Genomic DNA, 9,095 nt, shown 5'->3' with positions numbered 1-9,095 from the left:
ACCACAGAACCTGGATTCATCTGGGCAAAGGAGCCAAAAACATGGTAGTCAGTCAGTTTCTCTTTCTACGTGCTTTAGCCTAGTTCTCAGGGTGAATTTAGATGAGGCATACTCGAGGATATCCATGAGTAATAACTATAAGCTTTGTCATAGATATCTGTATCGGGTGTGTTTAAATGTACAACTCTGTTTTTCTATTATTATGTGATATTTCACGTTGACTTGTCAAACTGAAAAATACCCATATTGATTTTGCAGAAAGCTTCACATGTGAGATAAATGCACTCAGAGACTCCTCACAAGTAGCTCTTTGGAGCTTCAGATGTGAAATGGATCATTCCTCAATCTGTAATAGACCCTTCTGTGAAGCTCTTCAATCAAACCTGAGAATTCAAGGTGAAATGGAGGGGAGACCGGGAAACCCCTACAGGGGGATTTGAGCAAACTTGCTGAGAAAGGAACCCGGCGGTGTTCGCTGCCTCTTTTTTTTTTTTTTCAGTTTTTTTTCTTGAGAGTGGGAAGGCTGTCAATCAATTTGTGACCTTACCCACTGCTTGTGTGCAATACCTGGGCACAAGGAGACAAGCTGTGGAGGTGCTTGGATAGGTGCTGTCACATGCACCTTTGATTTCTTTCCACCTGTCCTTTTTCTCTGACAGTATTCAGATTATTTTTAAAGCGGCTATTTGATACAGATTTATTACACAGAGTTTCTCTTTCCCCCAAATTATTTATATCATTATATTTGAGAGGGTGAAAATTTTCTTGTGAGAACAGCATTTGTAATCTTTTTAAAAAAGTTAGTGATGTATAATAACCAGTTTAGTTGGAAAGAATTGTCATAGTTTGTGAAGTAGTAGTCCTGGTAAGTGCATCTTATTTAGGAATCGCGTTTGCAGATCATGTAATGACTTTTAATTAGTTTCTTGCCAGTAAAGCAGTAAGACAAGAGTCACCCCTAGTAAGGAAAACAGCATCTTCTGAAATGAGTTTTTGTGCCACATTTAAAAAAATGTATTTGGGGGCACATTTGCAGTTGGACATTTCTAGGTTAATTTAAAAAAAAAAAAAAACAACCCTGAAGAATTTTCAATGGGGAGCAGGGAGTCCTGACACCAAACTTAGAAAAACTATGCTTTGGAATTTATGTTGAAATACAGAATATGTTTGATAACAGTTTCTGATGCTCAAGCTGCTAGGAAATGATTGCTATCCCCTCACTGTATCAGAGTTTTCCTAAGCCATCGAGACGGTGTTGTTTGTAAAGCTCGCATATTAGTATAATCTTAAGAGCATATTAATTGCCCGGGAGGTTTATGTATTTGTTCTGCACATGTGATTAAAGATCACGGCAGCTTATACAGCATAATTTTAGAGATGGAGAAAACGACTATTGTAATACTTGCTACTCTCAGTTTCCTCTACAGCAATGCCCTTACACCTTTCTTTTTCAGGCGTTTTGTAGCATCCTAAACAGAAGGATATTGAAGGGAGCTGATTCTGCTTTGATCCTTGTGCTTGTTGTCAAAGCGCTTGGGATTGAAGAGACTGTTGGCTACAATTGACTGTGACAATTAGGAGATGATCAGAGCCCTAGAGTGGAGCACTTAAAGGGTAATTTACATGTCAGTTTGTCGAATAAAAAAAAAAAGATATTCAGCTAAGATTTTTTTTTTCCCCTCAGAGCCTTGTAAACTGCAATTTGTGCTCTGGTAAGAAAAACCTGGCAGAGGAGTTAGGATAGCCATTACCATTTGAAAAGAAGCAATCATAAGGCCGCTGCTGAGCCCTTTGTCCACTAAAAATGCTGATTTGCAGGCAGTGAGTGAAAAAGTGGAACCATCACTAAATAAAACCTTGAGCTAGGTAACTACCCCCATGGCTTTTGGGGGCTTTTATTGTTGGTTAAAGGTGTTTTTAAAAAACGTATCTTAAATCCTATACTTATGATCATTATAACATTGTTATTGGTCATGAATGTCCTTTCCTAAAAAAATAACATAAAGGATACATTGAGGAAGTGGTAGGTGGAACACAGGCCAACAGTGAATTGAAAGGCTCATGCTGGCTATCGGTTGTATCTGACTCTCACCCCTTTGTACAGCACCACGATTTTCCTCCAGTCAATCCTTTACACTCTATTTTCCCCCTGCTGTATCAGTGTGCTCCTAGATTTTCCCAGTTTTATTTATACTCCAATTTTAATGTGGGAACTGCATTTCTAACCATCACATAGTTAGCCTATTTGGGTGTACTTGGCTGAAGATACAATGTACTTTCACTCGTCATTTGCTATTTATGTGGTCATCTCTACACTCTTCTGTTAGGTAATCCATATGCACAAGTAAAAAAAGAAATAGCTACAAAGTGAAAAGAGTATAATTGCCACTAAATATGATGATAGCAATTACACATCACCCATTTAATTGTCAAATAAGAAAAATTAGTTATTTCAAAAATTTTTAAGGGGCGCCTGGGTGGCGCAGTCGGTTAAGCGTCCGACTTCAGCCAGGTCACGATCTCGCGGTCCGTGAGTTCGAGCCCCGCGTCAGGCTCTGGGCTGATGGCTCAGAGCCTGGAGCCTGTTTCGGATTCTGTGTCTCCCTCTCTCTCTGCCCCTCCCCCGTTCATGCTCTGTCTCTCTCTGTCCCAAAAATAAATAAACGTTGAAAAAAAAAATTTTATAAAAAAAAAAATTTTTTGAGTCTTCCCCCTTCCCTGGAAATCATTAATAAGAATAATAGTAATAGTAATTAATGGTCACATGTAATTGCAAAAGTTTCATTTGGAAAGTTATCTAAAAAAGAAGTTAATGTGCTCGGGCGTCTGGGTGGCTCCGTTGAGCGTCTCTTGATCCAGGGTCATGATCAGGTCATGATCCCAGGGTCATGGGATCAAGTCCCACATTGGGGTCTGCACTAAGAGTGAAACCTTGAGATTCTCCGTCTCTCTCTCTCTCTCTCTCCCTCTCTCCCCTGCCCTGCTTCTGCTCTCTCTCTCTCTCTCTAAAAATTAAAAAAAAAAGAATTTCTAAAAAAAAAAATTAAAAAGAAGTTAATATATCAACCCAACCATCCTGTGCAGACTTTCTCAAATTTGGTGTGTGTATTTAATTCAGAGATACACATTAACTTTCAATGGCAGATACATTTTATATTCCATTTTTTGGATACTTAGCTACGGTGAAGGGCATTTGAAGAAAGGCAGCCGATTAGAAATGAGTTTGTCTTTCTCCTGAAACATCAGGCTTTATTGCTGAGAGCTAACGGCACACATGGCCTTCAAAAGCCAAACTTTCCAACAGCCTACTGATGTTGGCTTCACGTCCTTCATCTGGACACTCATGTCCGGTTTTAAGGCTATCCTGCCATTAAAGACACTCACGTCTCCAAATAAGAGGGCTTCATTTCTCTTCATTTAGGTCTGAGACCTTAACAAGAATTTTTCCCCCTAAGGGATGCCTTACAAAAGGACTGGCGTTCTACTTGCGGAGGTTTCTGAAAATCACAAAAGTCAGTGTGGAACTGATTGAGAGAAGTCAGTAATTCATACACAGACACTGGCGCCTCCTCTGACTGCTTTACTGGAAGTCCCTGAACTTCTTATCCAGTTGTTTTAACTCTACTTTTCCTTGTGTGCATGCCCCCCTTGCAAAGAAGAACACACAAGCAAGGAAAAACTAAGAATGAATAGGTTAGTAAGTGCAAAGAGGATAATGAGAGAGGGAGTCAGGGAAGGTTTGGGCTTCCTTTGCCTGTGTCTGCGGAATGCAGGCAATGGTAAATCTGTATCAAAAATCAGGCACAGCAGGAGGTGTTCGTCTCCCAGGTAATGGGTAAATGATGAGCAGATGAGCCGTCCTTGTATCGATTTAAGCATTTTGTTCCAGCCAGTCACAATTAACTTTGATTTGTTTTTACTTTCCTCTTATAGGTTTGCATTTAAAACGCTCTTGGAGCACTAATTGTATGAAATTCTGGTAGCTGCACATTCTCTTTTTGGAGAGGTAATGAGTGAATGAATGAAAAGGCAGGGATCATTTGCCATTCTAAGAGCGGGGATTGTCAGAATATTTCTACTTGACTGAAATTGTTTTGGAAGGTGAGCTGGAACAAGAATCTTGCAACTAAAATGACGTGACTCTGCATGTGGTTTTGGGATGTTTCTCTTCTCTGCAGAGCTGTTCTGGGACTTGGAAGTTGACTTAGATTTTATTTATAAGGTGAATCCTGTGAAAACATTTTAAAGTACGCATCTTTGAGTCTTAACAAGTAGGCGGGAGTCTTTGGAAAGCTCATTTGGAATTATTTGAAAAGACTTTTCCTGTTACTATCACAGTGTTTTTTCAATATACAGATTGCCAGGTTGTGACAAAATAAATTATTGAAAGCTTTGAAAAGTTTTTAGAAATGTGCCCAAGGAAACAATATGCAAATCGTTAGAGTTAATTCACATGTCAATTTATTGAAATGTTGCTACTACTGAGGAGTCCAAGAACCTTTAGCACAACATTCCAGAACATTTACAGTCTTGTTTTAATGAGTAGCTCTTTCTTTGTACTTGTTTGGACGAAGCAATAGAGTTGCCAGATAGAGCAAATAAAAATAAAGAATTCCTAGTTAAATTTGAATTTCTGATAAATAATGAATATTTTTTCAGATGAGTTGTGTCCCATGCAATGTTCCCATTTTATCAGGGAGCCCTAGGTGGCACTCTGATTGGATAGACATTGCAACCATGCATTGAATGGACAATCTAATTATTTATAAATTATAAATTGTCACTTATAAATCATTTTACCTTTCACTGTCAGATTAGATAGGCCAACGAGCTTGCCCCTTTCAAACAGAAACCAAAAGGCTTTTTAACTCATTAATGCTGAGTTTAATTTTCTCCATCACATTCCCTGCACAAGCTGTGACTCGTCATTTCAAGTATATAGTAATTTCTGCCTGACTAATACAATGGAGACTTCAGAGGACGTGGCTGAGGAGTCTGGCTTAGCCACATTGGTCAGGCTTTGACTGGAGTGTTTCCTGGTTACGGGGCTAGAGAATGGATGATGCAGTGAGAATATCTTATCTTTGAGCAGCCACATCTTTCCTTTTGTGGCAATAGTATGACTACATAGGTAACCAAGTTTGGAATTCCTGTGACTCTGATCCTAGTAGCATCTTCTGGGAAAGGAAGGATTCTGTATCCTTGAACTGTTATTTTATTGTATTTAACTTGATTTGCTATATTCTGGTTGCCATGGAAGAAGCTAAGCTAGGGGTGCCTGGGTGGCGCAGTCAGTTAAGCATCCAACTCTTGGTTTTGGCTCAGGTCATGATCTCAGGGTTCATGAGATGGAGCCCATCATCGGGCTCTGTGCTGGAGCCTGCTTGGGTTGTCCCTCCCTCCCTCTCTCTCTGTCAAAAAAAATATATAAACTTAAATTTTAATGTTTATTTATTCTTGAGAGGGAGAGAGACAAGCAGGGGAGGGGCAGAGAGAGAGGGAGGCACAGTATTGGAAGCAGGCTCCAGGCTATGAGCTGTCAGCACAGAGCCCGACGCTGGGCTTCAACCCACAAACCACGAGATCGTGACCTGAGCCGAAGTCGGATGCTTAACCGACTGAGCCACCCAGGCGCCCCTAAATATGTAAACTTTTAAAACAAAATAGGAAAGAAGCTAAGCTAGAACTGAGAGAAAATCATATATCTGCTTTCTCTTTGAACCCAGCATTCAATTCTGTCACAGTTTGAGCTGTTATAACAAAGTATCATAGACTGTGTGGTTTATAAACAATAGACATTTATTTCTCACAGTTCTGGAGGCTGGAAGTTTCAGGTCAGAGTGTGGACACGCCAGGCCATAAGGAGAGCCCTCTTCCACATTTGCAGGTGTCCATCTCTGTGTGGCCTCAGACAGTGAAGGGCAGGAACTCTGATCTCTTTAGTCCCTGATAAGGGCACTAATCTCACTGCAGACACTCCACCCTCATGACCTTACTGTCATGTTCCAGAGGTCCCACCTCCCCATACCATCACATTAAAGGTCAGGATTTCAACAAATGGATTTTGGGGGGATGCAGACATTCAGTCTGTAATAATTTTTCACTGTCTTGATGCTTTTCATGGTCTGTCAGTAAGACTATTTGTGGGGCGCCTGGGTGGCTTGGTCAGTTAAGTGTCTGACTCTTGATTTTGGCTCAGGTCATGGTCTCATGGTTTGTGACATCGAGCCCCATGTTGGGCTCTGCACTGACAGCGTGGAGCCTGCTTGGGTCTCTCTCTCTCTCTCTCTCTCTCTCTGCCCCTCTGTAGCTCACACTCTCTCTCTTTCTCAAAATAAATAAATAAAGTGTTTTTTTTTTTTTTAAAGAAAGACTATTTGTGCAGAAAAGTTTGCAGTCCTGTCTCTCATCCTCTAAGCCCTCTTTGATTTCAGTTGTAGCTTCGGTGGATATTTCCTCCTAAGTACAGTCCTCCAGAACATTGTTGGAGTCTTCCTAACTTCTGCCTCAGAGTCTCTTCCAGAACTGCAGAAGCCTGCTCAATGCTTCTTCAAGTTTAGCATGGAAATGCGTGGGAGAGTTAACACCCTCAAGGGCAGCCCAAACTGGGGGGGAGACAGGAGCCTGGGGATCAATGTTTCAGCCACCTACCTTTCAGACAAGGCAGTTCTGAGAAGCACTCGGCATGGTCCTCAGAGGTGCTTTCTCCAACAGCAGGAATCTTAGGTTCCCTTATGGTACGTTGTTTGGATTTTCCACCAACCCTACTTTATTCTCTCCATGCTCTCGAATTCCTTGTCACAGGCTCTGTTTCAGGGCAACCCCAGCTCAGACACCCCTGATGGCTACCTCCTTCCCAGCACCATGGCCCTCTCCTTGCTCTGGGTCTAGATACTTTGCTTCCTTAGTTCCATTAAGGTTTCCTTTTCTTATTATTAGAGGAAGACAGTTCTGCCACTGTCCCTTCTATTAAAATAGAGTCATATTGCAATCACATCATGCATATTCACCTCACCCAAGGTCCATTACAATTAAAGTCACTTTTAATTGAACACATACCCCATGTGAGGGCATACGCTAAGGGACCCATGAATATTGTTTCATTTAGTCCTTAGCACATCACCAAGAAAGAATCAGTATTTCTATTTCACACATGAAGAAACTGAGGCTCAGAAAGACTAAGAGGTTTCTTTCTTTCTTTTTTTTAATGTTTATTTTTGAGAGAGAGAGAGAGAGAGCACAGGCAGGGGAGGGGCAGAGAGAGAAGGAGACACAGAATCCAAAGCAGGCTCGAACTCATGAACGTGGGGCTCGAACTCACAATCCATGAGACTGTGACCTGAGCCGAAGTTGGACACACAACCGACTGAGCCACCCGGCTGCCCCGAGAGATTTCTTTCAAGACCACAAAGCTAATGGGTGGTAGAATAAGCATTAAGTTCTGACCTATCTTCCTCCAAAGCCCATTTTTTAAATCATTGTCCTATAGAGCTCACCATATAACACTCTTAGAAATTAAAATTTCCTTGCCAAATACTAATAAGAGCAGCTAAAGAGATGACTGGATAGGAGGGAGGGACAAGAATTGGCTTGTACCAAATAAGGCAAATTATTTTTAAAAAAGCTTCTGCTCTTTTGCTCAGGCCTGTGGTGCCAGCAAGGTGGGAAAGGGTAGTGGTCTTCATACTTCTGGGAAGCTGTGTCACCACCGGTGAGATTAGAAGTGGCATGGTGAATGGCACAAGAAAGCTCATTTGGGCACAGCCCTGAAGGCGAAAACCTTTTGGGGGTACTTCCCGTGCAAAGAGAATTATATTAGAAAATTGTACTGGAAAAACTAGGGGTTGAAGCCACACAGTCAAATTCTGCCATTAGAAAGTGTGTCGGGGTCCAGCTGATCAAGAACAGGAAAAAAAAATCACAGTCCTTTTCTTGAATGATGGTCGCTGGAGTTTTATTGAGGAAAATAGTGAAGTTCTGGTTGCTAGATTTGGTCACAAAGGTCATGGTGTTGGTGACATTCCTGGAGTCTGCCTGAAGGTTGTTTCATTCATTCATTCATTCATTCACTCATTCATTTGAGAAATAGAGCACAAGAGAGGCAGAGGAACAGAGGAAGAGAGGGAGTGAATCTTCAGCAGACTTCATGGTCAGCGTGGAACCCTACGTGAGGCTCAATCTCATGACCCTGGGATCATGACTTGTCCCGAAATGAAGAGTCAGACACTCAACCATCTGAGCCACCAAGGCACCTGTAAGGTTGTTCAAATAGTCAATCTCTCTCTTTTGGCTGTATATGAAACAAGAAGGAAAGACCAAGATCTTAAATTTGGTTCATGAAATATGGCAGTAATACATATTCATATGCCAACAGAAAGCAAAAAAGCCTCCTTTATCAACTTATGACTGAACAATAATTTGGAGTATTGGTTTCTTCATGAGACCTGGAGCTCCACTACTTTCTATCTTTTCCAGCTCACAGTGCCTTACACATGGCAGGACTTGATGAGTATACACTGAATGAATGAATTGTAGTATTATAGGATATAGTTTAAAGTGACTTCAGACAGCTCCAATTTTTAGTCATCTGCTTTACTAAACAATGGACTTTAGCATCTTTTAAGATTTGTTACCTGAAAAAAGTAAAAGTTCCAACAGTGTCATATAATTTAAGACAGTGTCTAGAATAATGTAATAACATGGTTCTCAATGAAATATGGTGACTTCAGGTAATTTAAGACTATTGGAGGCAAAGGGAAAGGGAAAGATTTCATCTGATGTTACAATATGCACATGATTAGAAAGGTCTGGGTGTGCTAGATTGCAAAGGTCAAGTGAAGCCTCTGTGGAGACAGGGAGAGGCTACTCAGAACAGCCTGGAGAAGATCTGTTCTCCACTTAGAAAAGAATGAAAGGGTTAGTAGCCCTTCTTTACAACTTAGCTTGGGGGAAATGGTTCCTCTGTCTGACTGTCTCAATCTTCTCAAAGTTAACATATTTCATAACTATTATAATTTTGACCTCCTTATGAACTGACTACATGTTGGGATCAACCTATCATCTTTATCCCATTGCATCCATTGATGTAGAGGTGG

At 41.0% G+C, this 9,095-nt stretch overlaps 1 long non-coding RNA gene and 1 pseudogene across 1 annotated transcript; both read left to right on the top strand.

Moving 5' to 3' along the window:
- Nucleotides 1-262: 262 nt before the first annotated feature.
- On the top strand, nucleotides 263-4,274 carry LOC124515699 (uncharacterized). Its single transcript, XR_006962865.1, has 3 exons — nucleotides 263-396; nucleotides 1,455-1,614; nucleotides 3,934-4,274. It is a non-coding gene; the product is annotated as an uncharacterized LOC124515699 (long non-coding RNA).
- A 690-nt stretch (nucleotides 4,275-4,964) lies between these two features.
- On the top strand, nucleotides 4,965-8,600 carry LOC124514217 (40S ribosomal protein S23-like; annotated as a pseudogene).
- Nucleotides 8,601-9,095: the final 495 nt, after the last annotated feature.

This window comes from Lynx rufus, unplaced genomic scaffold (assembly GCF_022079265.1).
Source record: "Lynx rufus isolate CCGP_SWC_20201006 ecotype Redwood Valley unplaced genomic scaffold, mLynRuf1.p SCAF_2, whole genome shotgun sequence".
In the NCBI taxonomy this organism is placed as follows: Eukaryota; Metazoa; Chordata; class Mammalia; order Carnivora; family Felidae; genus Lynx; species Lynx rufus.
This window is presented reverse-complemented; position numbering and strand designations above follow the sequence as displayed.